This window comes from Rutidosis leptorrhynchoides, chromosome 1, assembly GCF_046630445.1.
Source record: "Rutidosis leptorrhynchoides isolate AG116_Rl617_1_P2 chromosome 1, CSIRO_AGI_Rlap_v1, whole genome shotgun sequence".
NCBI classification, from domain to species: Eukaryota; Viridiplantae; Streptophyta; class Magnoliopsida; order Asterales; family Asteraceae; genus Rutidosis; species Rutidosis leptorrhynchoides.
Genome location: NC_092333.1, coordinates 344,837,556 through 344,850,232, shown reverse-complemented (window position 1 = coordinate 344,850,232; position 12,677 = coordinate 344,837,556). Strand labels below are relative to the sequence as shown.

At 33.5% G+C, this 12,677-nt stretch overlaps 1 non-coding gene across 1 annotated transcript; it reads left to right on the top strand.

Moving 5' to 3' along the window:
* Positions 1-1,119: 1,119 nt before the first annotated feature.
* Positions 1,120-1,226, top strand: LOC139887289 (small nucleolar RNA R71). The gene has a single exon (XR_011773126.1). It is a non-coding gene; the product is annotated as a small nucleolar RNA R71 (small nucleolar RNA).
* Positions 1,227-12,677: the final 11,451 nt, after the last annotated feature.

Sequence of the window (12,677 nt, the reverse complement as noted above, 5' to 3'; positions counted from 1 at the left end):
TAGCATATCTAGCCATTCCTGAAATCACATCAATGAAAGGAAGATTTACATTTATTTGTTTAAACATATCCAAGAATTTGGATTGCTCGGCTTCAACTCTCTCTTTTCTCATTTTACTCGGGTAAGGAAGTGGTGGTTGGTATGGTTTAACATAAGGTTTAGCCTTAACTGTGTTATCTTCATTAACCTTTTCAACTACCGGTTCTTTTTCCTTATCTTGTTCAGGTTGTGGTTCTTGTGGAGTAGGAATAGCGTCATCAGAAATTACAGGTATTTCAGGTGGTTTAAGTGTAATACCACTTCTCGTGGTAATGGCTTTAGCTGTTTCATTCCGGGGGTTAGCATTTGTATCACTAGGTAGACTTCCCGGTTTTCTTTCATCTATTAACCTTGCTAGGTTACTTACTTCTTGTTCCAAATTTTGAATAGAAGCTTGTTGATTTCTAAATGCTTGAGCATTTTGTTCATTGGTTTGTTTCTGAGATGTGAAAAACTGCCTTTGAGATTCAACTAGCTTCTTCATCATATCTTCTAAATTTGGCTTTTTATCATCGGTTTGTGGTGGTTTATTTTGAAAATTAGGTCTTTGCTGATTGTAAGTGTTATTGGATACTTATTGATTGCTAGGACCTTGTTGGTTGTTGTATGGAACATTTCGATTATAATTCTGGTTTTGATTGTAAATTGGTCTTGGCGATTGATAATTATTCTGATAATTATTTCCAGGCCTTTGGTTTATGTATGAAACATTCTCTCTTTGTTCCATTGTTAGTTCAATACTGTGACAATCTTTTGTCAAATGTGATCCTCCACACTGCTCACAACTAATTCGTATTGAGTGGATATCTTTAGTCATCTTTTCCATTCGTCTCTCGACAGCATCTATCTTTGCGGAAATGGAATAAGTCATGGCTAGAATCGGCTCTAGCTGCTTTAGATGATCTAACGATATCTTTTTCTTGGTGCCACTCATGTGAGTGGGAAGCAGTGTTATCAATAATTTTGTAAGCATCAGTTTCTGTTTTCTTCATAATGGAACCACCAACTACTATATCGATGTCTTTCCTTGTAGTGATGTCGCATCCTTGGTAGAATATTTGTACTATTTGACAAGTGTCTAAACCATGTTGCGGACATCCTCTCAATAACTTTCCAAATCTTGTCCATGCCTCATATAAAGTTTCATTTGGCTTTTGTGTGAACGTAACAATTTCTCCTTGAAGTCTCACAGCTTTAGATGCCGGAAAGAATTGTTTAAGAAATTTTTCAACTAAAACGTCCCATGTATCAATCGCCCCTTCAGGTAACGATTCTAACCAATCTTTGGCTTCTCCCTTTAAAGTCCAGGGAAATAACATGAGATATATCTGTTCATCCTCCACTTCTCTTATTTTAAATAGAGTGCAGATCCTATTAAAGGTACGAAGATGTTCATTTGGATCTTCCTTCGGCGCCCCACTAAATTGGCATTGATTAGTTACCATGTGTAGAATTTGTCCTTTGATTTCATAATCTGGCGTATTAATGTCTGGATGAGTAATTGCGTGACCTTGGCCAGTGCGTTTAGCTCTCATTCGGTCTTCCATACTTAAAGGTTCCAGATTTTCCATGATTGAATTTGTTGAATCTGAATCACTAGAGGATTCTGATTTAATGGTTGGTTCCTCAATAATCTCTATTTGAATGATTGGTGGTTCCGGAGGAAAGATTAATGGTTCAGGATCTATGAATTGTCCCTGAATATTATCCGGATTCTCAATTGTGAGGTTGGGTTTAAAAAATGGATTATCGGAAATTTGAATTGGAGTACTTGGTCGACTGGATGACGATTCTAAAGAAAAATCAACGGCGATAATATTTGCTAGATGTCTTGATCGAGTTACAGGTGGTGAACGTACAAAAGGTGGTGAACGTTTTGCTCGGTGCATTCACTGAATATCCTATTAGTTTTTAAAAAAGAAAGAAAAATTATATAAGTTATCCAATTAATAGACTTTTCTGATTTTGCTCACGTTTCGAATAGCCAAAAGATGCAGCAGAGGGGCAGGATTCGTTTGGTCTCAATATAATTGAGTACTGTTTGGCTCCAATAACCCGGTCCACGTACAAATCCAACTATTACTACGAACCAGAAAATTTTGATGTCTATCAATTTAACCACTTAAAACAATTTTTCGTTTGAAATTTAAAGAAATATTAGATAAGAAATAGAGAAAATTCTAAGTCCTAAAAACTAGAATGGCGAGAAATAAGACAGAAAAAGAGCGCGTTGAAAAATGTCGGTGAATAAAAGATAAGAAAGTAGCGCGTCAAAACTTAAAAAGAAACTAAAATTTGTAGCGTCGTAAAATTCTAAAGCACCTAAATCTTAGTCTAAGAAAAAGCACTTAAGGGATTTTACGGCAAATCTTAAAAATCTAGAAATAAAATAACTACGGCAAAAAACTATGTCTTAAATTAAATACGAGCGAAAAAAATTTAAAAATATTACAAGAAACGATTAAAAAGGTACGAAATATAAAAAATAAAACAAAAGTTTATGAAAATATAATTTTTATAAAAATATAATTTTTATATTATTTATTTTATAAAACTATTAATTTTATAATTTATTAAAATTTAATATAACTTAAAAATACAAATTAAAATAAAACTAAAACTAATTTTATTTAATTAAAACCCTAATTATTAATAATAATAAAATTTTAAACCCTAATTTCGTATTAATTGCAGTCCTAGGTTTGACCTGTCAGAAGACCTCCGCGAGTGCGGTATGGTCCAGTTCAAATGCTCCGCGAGTCGCGGAGGGTTCAATTTCAGCTCAAAAGGGGTCGATTTTTACAGGTTCAATTTTTATTTTATATTTTTATTTTTTTACTTTTTATATTATACATAAAATATAAATATAACTTAAATAAAAATTTAATTTTAAAACTAAAATAAAAATACTTATAAATATTATAAACTCTTAAAAATATAAATGTATTTTTCTTTCTTTTTGAATTTTTATATTTTTATTATTTTTAAAACTTATATTTATAAAAATAACTTAACAAAAACTTTTATAAAAACTTTTTTTTTATTTTTAGCGTTGCGCTTTCGGCGTTTTCGATCCCCGGCAGCGGCGCCACAAATACTTGACGTTATGCGAGGCGTATATGAAATAGTGTATATTTTACTAGGAAAAACTATTAAATATGATACAATTTTACACAAGATATTTATTTATTTATAGAATGGATATACCTAAACCTTGCTACAACACTTATAGACAGTGTACCTAATCGTACAGTAGTGTAGTTTTTAGTAAGTCCGGTTCGTTCCACAGGGAAATCTTTAAACAAAGCTTAACGCTATATTAGTTTTAGTTTATAAAAATACAAATATATATATATATAAGTAATATTATTATTATAAAGGGGGGTTTTTACCGTTTAATGACCGGTTTGTCGATTTTTAAAACTTTAGTCGCAGTTAAAACCTAATGTAAAATAATAAATAAATAAAAGACTTAATTTAAAGAGTAAAGTAAATAACGATAATGAAATTGCGAATAATAAAAGTGCGATAAAATAAAATTACGATAATTAAAAAGTGCGATAATTAGAAGTGCAATTAAATATGAAAATAAAGGAATTATGCTTATTTAAACTTCCGTAATCATGATGTTGACGTGTTGATTTTAGTTTATTCCCATGGGTTAATTGTTCTTTGTCCTGGATTATTTAATATGTCCGTCTGGTTTTTGTCCATAACAGTCCATCAGTCATAAATATAAAGTGCGAGTGTCCTCGTCAAATTATCCTTATACCCGAAGTCAAATATTCCAACTAATTGGGGACTTAAACTGTAACAAGGTTTTAATACTTTGTTTAATAATTACACCAGGATATCGACTGCGTGTAACCCAAGGTTTTAATACTTTGTTATCAATTATGCCAAGTGTCCTTGTACATAATTTCACCTCTGTTTTAATAATTCTAGTGACTATTAATCCATTCCCGTGTCCGGTTAAATGAACGATTATTCGTACATATAAATATCCCGCCCATCGTGTCCGATCGAGTGTATATGGTTATTTATAGGTACGTCCAATTGTAAATCTTTATATTAAAATTAACAAACTATCATTTAGTTAAACAAATATAAAGCCCATTAATAGCCCATAGTCTAATTTCCACAAGTGTCGTTCTTTTGTCTAAACCCCAATTATGGTACAAAGCCCAATTACCCAATTTTAATATTTTTAGCCCAACATCATGATTACTTCGGCTTAAATAAGTATAATAATAACTTAGCTACGAGACATTAAATTAAAAAGGTTGAACATAACTTACAATGATTAAAAATAGCTTAGCGTTACACGGACAAAATTTCGACTTACACCCTTACAACATTCGCTAACATACCCTTATTATTAGGATTAAAATTAAAATTAAAATTAAAATTGAAATATATATATATATATATATATATATATATATATATATATATATATATATATATATATTTTTACGTATGATGAAAAGAAAATAAAGTAAATAATCCGTCGAATTGCATGGCCTTTTATAGGTGGATTTCTGATTTTGTGGGCTCCGTGAGTGCGGCCTTTTTGGGCTTTATAAGCTCCGTGAGTGCGGAGCTGTGGAATCCAGCTCACACAAGTTTGGCTCCTAGCTTGCCGACGGATTTTATTATATAAATATAATATAAATATATAATTTATATAATTAATTATATATTATATTATATTTATATACATAATTAATTTGTAACTTTCGGTCCGTTGCGTCGTACGTTGAAAGTTGGTTCATGTCTCGGTTCCGGATTTTCGAACGTCCTTTCGTATAATTTAATATCTTGTACTTTGTGTTTTGCGTCTTGTACTCTTGTAATTTTGAGACGTTTCTCATCAATAATTTGAACCTCTTTGCTTGTACTTTGTACTTTTTAGCTTTTTGGTCGTTTGTGTCTTCAATTCGTCGAATCTGTCTTTTGTCTTCACCTTTTAATATTTAAACAAATATTCCTTGTAAATAGGACAACTGCAACTAAAAGCTTGTCTTTCTTGAGGGATAATGCGATGAAATATATGTTCGTTTTTAGCATTATCAATAGACCACAAGATTTTAATGCTGCATGGTACAAATGGGCCCGAATCCAATACCCACCTGTAATGTACATGCGATATCTTTTAAATACAGTACACCTTTCTCGTGTACGAAATCATCTTTCATAAATCTTAGTAACCGTACACATATCTCATGCACAAAATAACATACACATAACCTGTGTATAAAATCATTCTCTCGATACATAACATTCACTTTTTATTGCTTTCATAGCTTGGCTTGGTAACCGACCTTAACATATAATGCGCATAATAATATCCCCAAAACAGAACATCTCGTCTGTATAATAATCATATAAACTTCAAAGTACTAAACACCACGCCCACTAGCCCTTCTGTCTAGTGAACATTCTGGGTGGGGGTGTTAAACCAGGTAGCTACCTTTAGGATTCGCGTCAATTAGGCGTGCACTAATTCTCAAAATTAGTGATGTTCCCTAATTCTTAGGTTACCAAGCAATAATAATCAGGGGAAAAATATTCATATCAATTGTGGCAATTATCACGTCCACATAATTCAATAGTGGCAATTATCACGTCCACATAATTCATTCGAGGAATGTTTTGCTTGTGTCTATCTCGTCAAACATTTATAAAAGCATTTCATGTATTCGCAGTTCAAAATGTATTTCAAAAGCATTTAATAAAGCAGTTGTAAAAGTAGCGTATGTATTCTCAGTCCCAAAAATGTAAAGAGTAAAAGGGAATCAAATGAACTCACCTAATGTATTTTGTAGTAAAAAAACATATGACTATATTGAACAATGCAGGGATGGCATCGGATTCACGAACCTATATCATTTGTATATTTATTAAAACATATAATAGAAATTGAAATGTCCCGTTCTTATTGATTAAAAACGTTCCATATTAATTGATTTCGTTGCGAGGTTTTGACCTCTATATGAGACGTTTTTCAAAGACTGCATTCATTTTAAAACAAACCATAACCTTTATTTCATCAATAAAGGTTTAAAAAGCTTTACGTAGATTATCAAATAATGATAATCTAAAATATCCTGTTTACATACGACCATTACATAATGGTTTACAATACAAATATGTTACAACAAAATAAGTTTCTTGAATGCAGTTTTTACACAATATCATACAAGCATGGACTCCAAATCTTGTCCTTATTTAAGTATGCGACAGCGGAAGCTCTTAATAATCACCTGAGAATAAACATGCTTAAAACGTCAACAAAAATGTTGGTGAGTTATAGGTTTAACCTATATATATCAAATCATAATAATAGACCACAAGATTTCATATTTCAATACACATCCCATACATAGAGATAAAAATCATTCATATGGTGAACACCTGGTAACCAACATTAACAAGATGCATATATAAGAATATCCCCATCATTCCGGGACACCCTTCGGATATGATATAAATTTCGAAGTACTAAAGCATCCGGTACTTTGGATGGGGTTTGTTAAGCCCAATAGATCTATCTTTAGGATTCGCGTCAATTAGGGTGTCTGTTCCCTAATTCTTAGATTACCAGACTTTAATAAAAAGGGGCATATTCGATTTCGATAATTCAACCATAGAATGTAGTTTCACGTACTTGTGTCTATTTTGTAAATCATTTATAAAACCTGCATGTATTCTCATCCCAAAAATATTAGATTTTAAAAGTGGGACTATAACTCACTTTCACAGATTTTTACTTCGTCGAGAAGTAAGACTTGGCCACTGTTGATTCACGAACCTATAACAATATATACATATATATTAAAGTATGTTCAAAATATATTTACAACACTTTTAATATATTTTGATGTTTTAAGTTTATTAAGTCAGCTGTCCTCGTTAGTAACCTACAACTAGTTGTCCACAGTTAGATGTACAGAAATAAATTGATAAATATTATCTTGAATCAATCCACGACCCAGTGTATACGTATCTCAGTATTGATCACAACTCAAACTATATATATTTTGGAATCAACCTCAACCCTGTATAGCTAACTCCAACATTCACATATAGAGTGTCTATGGTTGTTCCGAAATATATATAGATGTGTCGACATGATAGGTCGAAACATTGTATACGTGTCTATGGTATCTCAAGATTACATAATATACAATACAAGTTGATTAAGTTATGGTTGGAATAGATTTGTTACCAATTTTCACGTAGCTAAAATGAGAAAAATTATCCAATCTTGTTTTACCCATAACTTCTTCATTTTAAATCCGTTTTGAGTTAATCAAATTGCTATGGTTTCATATTGAACTCTATTTTATGAATCTAAACAGAAAAAGTATAGGTTTATAGTCGGAAAAATAAGTTACAAGTCGTTTTTGTAAAGGTAGTCATTTCAGTCGAAAGAACGACGTCTAGATGACCATTTTAGAAAACATACTTCCACTTTGAGTTTAACCATAATTTTTGGATATAGTTTCATGTTCATAATAAAAATCATTTTCTCAGAATAACAACTTTTAAATCAAAGTTTATCATAGTTTTTAATTAACTAACCCAAAACAGCCCGCGGTGTTACTACGACGGCGTAAATCCGGTTTTACGGTGTTTTTCGTGTTTCCAGGTTTTAAATCATTAAGTTAGCATATCATATAGATACAGAACATGTGTTTAGTTAATTTTAAAAGTCAAGTTAGAAGGATTAACTTTTGTTTGCGAACAAGTTTAGAATTAACTAAACTATGTTCTAGTGATTACGAGTTTAAACCTTCGAATAAGATAGTTTTATATATATGAATCGAATGATGTTATGAACATCATTACTACCTCAAGTTTAGTAGGTAAACCTACTGGAAGTGACAAGAAATTATCTAGCTTCAAAGGATCTTGGATGGCTTGAAAGTTCTTGAAGTAGGATCATGACACAAAAACAAGTTCAAGTAAGATTTTTGCTCGAATTAAGATAGTTTATAGTTATAGAAATTGAATCAAAGTTTGAATATGAATATTACCTTGAATAAGAAAGATAACCTACTATATATAACAAAGGTTTCTTGATCTTAGATGATTACTTGGAATGGATTAGAAAGCTTGGAAGTAAATTAGTAAACTTGAAGGGATTTTTGAAGTATTCTTGAAGTGTTCTTCCTATGATGATTATAGCTTGATTCTTGAAGTGATTTTTGATGAAGATGATGATTAACTACTGGAAAAATACGTTCATAATAGTGTGGATGTGTTGAGAGAGAATTAGAAAGAGATTTGGAAGTGAAATGGAGTGAATGATGAGTGTTAATTGGTGAGTGGTGAGTGGGGTTAAAAGGAGTTCTAGTTAGTTGACTAGCTCATGGTAGAAGTTAAAATTGATTAGTCATACATGACATAATCAAGAGTGGAATCCCATGCTAGTTCCTATTGGTATATACCCATAGTAAGTACGTTTTGAAGCTGTGTATAATACGGGTAAAAATACGACTAGAATTCTTGATGAAAGAAAAGAATGGGAAAGTAACTGTAACCATTTTCATTAAGTATGAGTGTTTTGATATATGTCTTGAAGTCTTCCAAAAGTATTTTAATACATCTAAATACACTACATGTATATACATTTTAACTGAGTCGTTAAGTCATTGTTAGTCGTTACATGTAAGTGTTGTTTTGAAACCTTTAAGTTAACGATCTCAATTAATGTTGTTAACCCATTGTTTATTATATCTAATGAGATGTTAAATTATTATATTATCATGATATTATGATATATTAATATATCTTAATATGATATATATACATTTAAATGTCGTTACAACGATAATCGTTACATATATGTCTCGTTTCGAAATCCTTAAGTTAGTAGTCTTGTTTATATGTATATAACTCATTGTTAATATACTTATGGAGATACTTACTTATCATAATCTCATGTTAACCATATGTATATCCATATATATATCGTTATGTCGTTTTTACAAGTTTTAACGTTCGTGAATCGCCGGTCAACTTGGGTGGTCAATTGTCTATATGAAACATATTTCAATTAATCAAGTCTTAACAAGTTTGATTGCTTAACATGTTGGAAACATTTAATCATGTAAATATCAATCTCAATTAATATATATAAACATGGAAAAGTTCGGGTCACTACAGTACCTACCCGTTAAATAAATTTCGTCCCGAAATTTTAAGCTGTTGAAGGTGTTGACGAATCTTCTGGAAATAGATGCGGGTATTTCTTCTTCATCTGATCTTCACGCTCCCAGGTGAACTCGGGTCCTCTACGAGCATTCCATCGAACCTTAACAATTGGTATCTTTTTTTGCTTAAGTCTTTTAACCTCACGATCCATTATTTCGACGGGTTCTTCGATGAATTGGAGTTTTTCGTTGATTTGGATTTCATCTAACGGAATAGTGAGATCTTCTTTAGCAAAACATTTCTTCAAATTCGAGACGTGGAAAGTGTTATGTACAGCCGCGAGTTGTTGAGGTAACTCAAGTCGGTAAGCTACTGGTCCGACACGATCAATAATCTTGAATGGTCCAATATACCTTGGATTTAATTTCCCTCGTTTACCAAATCGAACAACACCTTTCCAAGGTGCAACTTTAAGCATGACCATCTCTCCAATTTCAAATTCTATATCTTTTCTTTTAATGTCAGCGTAGCTCTTTTGTCGACTTTGGGCGGTTTTCAACCGTTGTTGAATTTGGATGATCTTCTCGGTAGTTTCTTGTATAATATCCGGACCCGTAATCTGTCTATCCCCCACTTCACTCCAACAAATCGGAGACCTGCACTTTCTACCATAAAGTGCTTCAAACGGCGCCATCTCAATGCTTGAATGGTAGCAGTTGTTGTAGGAAAATTCTGCTAACGGTAGATGTCGATCCCAACTGTTTCCGAAATCAATAACACATGCTCGTAGCATGTCTTCAAGCTTTTGTATCGTCCTTTCGCTCTGCCCATCAGTTTGTGGATGATAGGCAGTACTCATGTCTAGACGAGTTCCTAATGCTTGCTGTAATGTCTGCCAGAATCTTGAAATAAATCTGCCATCCCTATCAGAGATAATAGAGATTAGTATTCCATGTCTGGAGACGACTTCCTTCAAATACAGTCGTGCTAACTTCTCCATCTTGTCATCTTCTCTTATTGGCAGAAAGTGTGCTGATTTGGTGAGACGATCAACTATTACCCAAATAGTATCAAAACCACTTGCAGTCCTTGGCAATTTAGTGATGAAATCCATGGTAATGTTTTCCCATTTCCATTCTGGGATTTCGGGTTGTTGAAGTAGACCTGATGGTTTCTGATGCTCAGCTTTGACCTTAGAACACGTCAAACATTCTCCTACATATTTAGCAACATCGGCTTTCATACCCGGCCACCAAAAATGTTTCTTGAGATCCTTGTACATCTTTCCCGTTCCAGGATGTATTGAATATCTGGTTTTATGAGCTTCTCTAAGTACCATTTCTCTCATATCTCCAAATTTTGGTACCCAAATCCTTTCAGCCCTATACCGGGTTCCGTCTTCCCGAAAATTAAGATGCTTCTCCGATCCTTTGGGTATTTCATCCTTTAAATTTCCCTCTTTTAAAACTCCTTGTTGTGCCTCCTTTATTTGAGTAGTAATGTTATTATGAATCATTATATTCATAGATTTTACTCGAATGGGTTCTCTGTCCTTCCTGATCAACGCATCGGCTACCACATTTGCCTTTCCCGGGTGGTAACGAATCTCAAAGTCGTAATCATTCAATAATTCAATCCACCTACGCTACCTCATATTCAGTTGTTTCTGATTAAATATGTGTTGAAGACTTTTGTGGTCGGTATATATAATACTTTTGACCCCATATAAGTAGTGCCTCCAAGTCTTTAATGCAAAAACAACTGCGCCTAATTCCAAATCATGCGTCGTATAATTTTGTTCGTGAATCTTCAATTGTCTAGACGCATAAGCAATCACCTTCGTTCGTTGCATTAATACACAACCGAGACCTTGCTTTGATGCATCACAATAAATTACAAAATCATCATTCCCTTCAGGCAATGACAATATAGGTGCCGTAGTTAGCTTTTTCTTCAATAACTGAAACGCTTTCTCTTGTTCATCATTCCATTCAAATTTCTTCCCTTTATGCGTTAATGCAGTCAAGGGTTTTGCTATTCTGGAAAAGTCTTGGATGAACCTTCTGTAGTAACCAGCTAGTCCTAAAAACTGGCGTATGTGTTTCGGAGTTTTCGGGGTTTCCCACTTTTCAACAGTTTCTATCTTTGCCGGATCCACCTTAATACCTTCTTTGTTCACTATGTGACCGAGGAATTGAACTTCTTCCAACCAAAATGCACACTTTGAAAACTTAGCGTACAATTCTTCCTTCCTCAATACTTCTAACACCTTTCTCAAATGTTCACCGTGTTCTTGGTCATTCTTGGAGTAAATAAGTATGTCATCAATGAAAACAATGACAAACTTGTCAAGGTATGGTCCACACACTCGGTTCATAAGGTCCATGAACACAGCTGGTGCATTAGTTAAACCAAACGGCATGACCATAAACTCGTAATGACCGTAACGTGTTCTGAAAGCAGTCTTTGGAATATCATCTTCTTTCACCCGCATTTGGTGATACCCGGAACGTAAGTCAATCTTTGAATAAACAGACGAGCCTTGTAGTTGATCAAATAAGTCGTCGATTCTCGGTAGTGGGTAGCGGTTCTTGATGGTAAGTTTGTTCAACTCTCGGTAGTCGATACACAACCTGAATGTACCATCTTTCTTCTTGACAAACAAAACAGGAGCTCCCCACGGTGATGTGCTTGGTCGAATGAAACCACGCTCTAAAAGTTCTTGTAATTGGCTTTGCAGTTCTTTCATCTCGCTGGGTGCGAGTCTGTAAGGAGCACGAGCTATTGGTGCAGCTCCTGGTACAAGATCTATTTGAAATTCAACGGATCGATGTGGGGGTAATCCCGGTAATTCTTTCGGAAATACATCGGGAAATTCTTTTGCAATGGGAACATCATTGATGCTCTTTTCTTCAGTTTGTACTTTCTCGACGTGTGCTAGAACAGCATAGCAACCTTTTCTTATTAGTTTTTGTGCCTTCAAATTACTAATAAGATGTAGCTTCGTGTTGCCCTTTTCTCCGTACACCATTAAGGGTTTTCCTTTTTCTCGTATAATGCGAATTGCATTTTTGTAACAAACGATCTCTGCTTTCACTTCTTTCAACCAGTCCATACCGATTATCACATCAAAACTCCCTAACTCTACTGGTATCAAATCAATCTTAAATGTTTCGCTAACCAGTTTAATTTCTCGATTCCGACATATATTATCTGCTGAAATTAATTTACCATTTGCTAATTCGAGTAAAAATTTACTATCCAAAGGCGTCAATGGACAACTTAATTTAGCACAAAAATCTCTACTCATATAGCTTCTATCCGCACCCGAATCAAATAAAACGTAAGCAGATTTATTGTCAATAAGAAACGTACCCATAACAAGCTCCGGGTCTTCCTGTGCCTCTGCCGCATTAATATTGAAAACTCTTCCGCGGCCTTGTCCATTCGTGTTCTCCTGGTTCGGGCAATTTCTA